This window comes from Microtus oregoni, unplaced genomic scaffold (genome assembly GCF_018167655.1).
Source record: "Microtus oregoni isolate MIOR12 unplaced genomic scaffold, Mior012 000034F_ref0000314, whole genome shotgun sequence".
Classification (NCBI taxonomy): domain Eukaryota; kingdom Metazoa; phylum Chordata; class Mammalia; order Rodentia; family Cricetidae; genus Microtus; species Microtus oregoni.
The window spans coordinates 10,375,445-10,380,788 of NW_024543093.1; the positions used below are offsets into that span (position 1 = coordinate 10,375,445).

The 5,344-nt window shown below is 44.3% G+C and overlaps 1 pseudogene; it reads left to right on the plus strand.

Moving 5' to 3' along the window:
• Positions 1-4,642: 4,642 nt before the first annotated feature.
• On the plus strand, positions 4,643-5,139 carry LOC121432509 (annotated as a pseudogene).
• Positions 5,140-5,344: the final 205 nt, after the last annotated feature.

Below are 5,344 nucleotides of genomic sequence, written 5' to 3' on the forward strand. Positions count from 1 at the left end.
AGAGAGAGAGAGAGAGAGAGAGAGAGAGAGAGAGAGAGAGAGAGATTCTTCCACTTGGGCTGGTATATTGTGTTAGGACTCAGTCCTCAAGCGAGTTGATAACCTAATGGAGGATGAGTTTGTCTTTATCTTCAGGATTTGCCTGAGGCCTAAATGAGGCCTTGACTTTACTCTTTTTGCACATTTGGAGGTAAGCTCACGGGCATGGTGAGTGTGCAGACCAGCCTCCAGGTTTGGCAGTCTTGTTGTGGTGTTCTCTTACCTCCTTCCTCCAGCCCCTGTCTGCAGCTAGGGGTACAGGGCCTCCCTTGATGATCTAGAAACACCCCCTCCACCTCCTACAAGGCACGGGCTTCTAAGATTCACCACCTACCTTGGAGAGCTGTTTGCAGTACTGATAAAATTACACTGGCTGAGACACTAGCTTATAGACTGCTACGGTCCCAGAGCAATCAGTACGAACTATTTTCATCTTAAATAATATTCATCAAATCTAGGACTTCCTGCCTCAAAATCATAGAACCTACAATTATCCCTAAACCCATTCTTTCACTACTTCATGTAACCAAAATTCAATTTTTAAAGTAAGATTTTTCTTACATAATTAACCAATAGCTTAATTAACAGCTGCTAAAACTGTGGATTATGAACCCATGTGGGGTCACGTGACTAAATGTGAGGGTTACCAAAAGTTTGGTAAGGGAGGTGCTTCTCAACACACAATGACTAAAATTTAATCCAAGACCACATATAGAATCCAAGGTGTGGCCGGCAGGGCGACGGTAGCCTTGGTTCTGAATACATATTCCTCTGCGTGTGGGATCACAACAGACAACGCCCATGAACAGTGCTCAAACCATCTCCACGTAGATTCGAGACCAACTGGGATTTTTTAAGACAGGATCTCGCTATGTAGCCCTGACTGACCCAGAATTCATCATGCAAACCAGGCTGTCCTCCACCATCACAGAGATCCACTGGCCACAGCCTCCACAGTGTTAGGGTTAAAGGAGCACACCCCCACCAGCTGGTTCATATGCAAGCCTGTGTTATCTGCAATTCAAAGTCAAATTCATTGTGTGTCTTTACTGTAGGTAGACAAGTTTCTTGTGCGTGTAGATGCACAATGTTTCCGTTATGGGAAACAGATTTGTAATATCCCCTACTATTTCTTGGCACATATCAAATAATCATATCTTTGGGTTGTATTATATTAGATAATTTTACTTGAAACTTTGCTAATCTGGGTTGCTGAGTTGAGTTTATTATTTTTTTAATTATTCATTGAATTTGGGCTTGCAGTTAGGACAGAATTCCTAACCATTTCTGAGAAGTCTCTTCGAGTTCTTCTGCTCCCCTGTACTATATATGTGTGAAAATCTGTGTTCTCGGCGTTGAGGATCACGAAACATCCATCATCTCTGAAAAACAGTGAAGGTGCTCCATGCCGTGCAGCATCCAGTCAAGATTCCCATTTTCTGTGTGCGCGCACACAAGCACATCCATCTCGTATGCGAGTTTGCTTTTGTCATTAATAAATGTTAAAGTTATGTATACCAGAGAATTGTTTTAAAATAAACATAATGTTTTATTTGTACCTGTTTTATATGTCTGTATATCCAGCTTTGAGTAAAAACTTTCTCAGAAGAAGTGGCCCCAAGGAGAAGTCTGAGAAGCCTTCGAAGAACACCCCTAATTCTTGGAATGGCACTCAGTCCTTCTGCAGCTTGGCTGCCATGCTCCTGGGGGCTCAGCCTGTTCTCTTCTCTCCATGAATGAGCAATTTGCTTATCAAATAGAGAAGCAGAGATTACGAGCATTTAATATGCATGGCATTTGATTGTACCATGGCCTCACTATTAGCTAAATAAAAACACCTGTGAATTATTAAAATCATCATCTTTGAAAAGGTAGAAGTACACGAGAGCCCACGGGTCTTAGAGGTGAGAGCCCAAGGATCTTAGAGGTGAGAGCCCATGGGTCTTAGAGATGAGAGCCCACAGGTCTTAGAGATGAGAGCCCACAGGTCTTAGAGATGAGGGCCCATGGGTCTTAGAGGTGAGGGCCCACAGATCTTAGGGGTGAGGGCCCACAGATCTTAAAGGTGAGAGCCCACGGGTGTTAGAGGTGAGGGCCCACAGATCTTAGAGGTGAGGGCCCACAGATCTTAGAGGTTAAAGCCCACGGGTCTTAGAGGTGAGGGCCCTCAGATCTTAGGGGTGATAGCCCGTAGATCTTAGACTCCAACCCACATCTACTTAAACCTCTACTCTGTTAAGACAAGAAACTCTTACTCTCAAATAAAGGAATTATTAGCTAAAATAAAAATATATTAAAAGAAAGAAATTTTTCTTTAGCCTGTTACCCAAATCCATGGTCCAGCAGACCCCCTGCTGTACACGTATCTAAAGGGAATGAAATCGGTATGTTTACCCCCATACACTGCAGTAGGGTTGTCAACCAAGAAATGGCAACAACCCAAGTAAGCATAAACTGGTGAATGCATTTTTTAAAATGTGGCATATTTACAATGAGAAAAGTATTCACACACAGAAAGAAAAAAAAGAAAGGAAGAAGGAAGGAAGGAAGGAAGGAAGGAAGGAAAAAAGGAAAGAATAGAATAGAATTTTGTCATCTGCTCTTGCACAAACCTAGGTTTGGTTCCCAGCATCCACATGGTGGCTTACAACCGCTTATAACCCCAATTCCAGGTGCTCTAAGCCCCTCTTCTGACATGCACAGGCACTGCATGCACATGGCACACATCTATATATGCAGACAAGATGTTCATACACAGAAAACAAAATGCATGTGCACCCTCTGAGACAAAAAGTACTAAAGCAGCAGGGACCTTCTTTAGTTAAATTTGGTTTTTATTGTATTTCCACAGCAGACACCATGAAAGGCATGAGGTTTAATATTCCACAAGTAAAGCTGTAGGTGGGAGTTTCTGTCCCACCAATCAGCTCCCAAATAACCACACAGAGATTTATTATTAATTATAGATGCTTAGGCTTGTTACTAACTAGCTCTTACAACTTATCTTAACCCAAATCTATTCATTTACTTGCTGTGTCATAGCTCATGGCTTGTTACCTCATCTTCTACACGTCCTGCTTCCTCAGAGTCTGGCTAGTGACTCTGCCCTTCTTCTCCCCAGCATTCTCTCAGCCTGGTTCTCCTACCTAGCTGCTTCCTGCCTAGCTACTGGCCAGTTGGCTCTTTATGAAAGCAATGAGGGGCAACACATCTTCGCAGTGTACAAAAGGATTATTCCACAGCATAAAGCCATGGCGACACCTTGTGCAGCCAGCATCTGCAACTCTCCCTCCTCACCGTCAGCTCCAACAGAAGCCTCTGTGGTGGACAGAAGAAACTAAAGGCTGCATTTTCCAGATGAGAAAACAGAGGCTCGGGGAGTCAGAAGCCCCAGTGGAGATCTGGGATCTGAACACACGGTTTCCATCAAGACCTGCAGAGATTGTTTTCCAAGGCTCACATGGATCCCTTAAACTTATTACAGTTGAGAGAGAGAAAGAGAGAGGCTAGAAAGGAGAGTAGAGGTATGCAAAGAGGGTGAGGAACAGGGAGAGAGAGACAGAGGAAAAGGGGGGGGGAGAGGAAGGAAGCAGGGGAGGGGGAGAGAAAGAGAGAGAGAAGAAGAAGAAAGATTCAAGGAGCCTCCAGGATATAAAACCCTGTGCTTTGTGACTTCAGAAAATATAGGAACGCATATCACCACCCCCCAAGTTTTTGCTTATTCATTTTGGTTTTCTAATTTATTTCAAGCATCCGAAGATATTAAAGCATCAGAAAGAAGGGATATTCTTGAAGGATTTCTTTGATGTCCCCTTACTACCAAGATTTCCCACTCACTCCTCCGTATTTAAACAAAAGCCCTGAGCTGCCTGCCTGCAACATTAGCACCAAAGCCCTACTCATAACTGCTTCATCCCTGCAAAAATGCTGGGGGGGGGGGGGGCGACCTCAGCCAATCAGACAGAGCAGAGCCATCCATGACTCACTCCTAGCTGAACACAACCCATGATGGGTGCTGCTATCATTATCCGTGATAACTGAAAAGTGGGGCCCAAAGCTTTTCACACTCTTCTCTGTTCTCAGATCTAATTGACAAAAAGCCTACGGAAGTGCTGTAAAATCCCCTTTCCAGTAAAGGGGTGGAAATGTATTTTTTTTTTTGATGTGAGAGCTATCAGACGGCTATACACAGAAATGAGGGGGAATGGGTGGACATGACCTCAATTTAAGAAAATTTATCTATAAGGAAAGAAGGTAAGGTGGCAGGGAGCCAATGAGCAGAGAATGGACAGACAGAAGAGGTCATCCATACGAGGCTTTAGTAAGTCTGTGTTCTAATTATCAGTGGGTGGATTTAAGGCTCTAAATCTACTGTTGATTTCTGAATGGTCCATTTGAACACATCAAGAGGAGTCTCTGTTCTTCCATCTCTGCTTCCTGTATCCACCTCCTCAGATAACCACTCGGGTCTTGTCATGTCCACCTGTCCATGAGGTAGACACTGGTCCTTGACAGGATGGTGAAGGGTGACCAGGCAGACTTTTGAAATGTGGCCTTAAGGCTTTGCAGATGCCACTGTCCCCTCTCACCGCTTGTTGCAGCCATGATCAACCCCACCTTGTTCTTCTACATCGCGGCCGATGGCGAACCCTTGGGCGGCGTCTCCTTTGAGCTGTTTGCAGACAAAGTTCCAAAGACAGCAGAAAACTTCCGTGCTCTGAGCACTGGAGAGAAAGGATTTGGATATAAGGGTTCTCCCTTTCACAGGATTATTCCAGGATTCATGTACCAGGGTGATGACTTCACACGCCATAATGGCACTGGCGGCAGATCCATCTATGGAGAAAAATTTGAAGATGAGAACTTCATCCTGAAGCATACAGGTCCTGGCATCTTGCCCATGGCAAATGCTGGACCAAACACAAACGGTTCCCAGTTTTTTATCTGCACCACCAAGACTGAGTGGCTGGATGGCAAACATGTGGTCTTTGGGAAGGTGAAAGAAGGCATAAACATTGTGGAAGCCATGGAGCGTTTTGGGGTCCAGGAAATGGCAAGACCAGCAAGAAGATCACCATTTCCGACTGTGGACAACTCTAATTCTTTTGACTTGCGGGCTTCTTACCCACCAGACCATTCCTTCTGTAGCTCAGGAAAGCACACCAGCCCCATCTGCTTGCAGTACCCTGTAATCTCGGCTCTCACTGAAGTTCTTTGGGTTCCATATTTTCCTCATTCCCCTTCAAGTCTAGCTGGATTGCAGAGTTAAGTTTATGGTTATGAATAAAAACTAAATAGAAAAAAA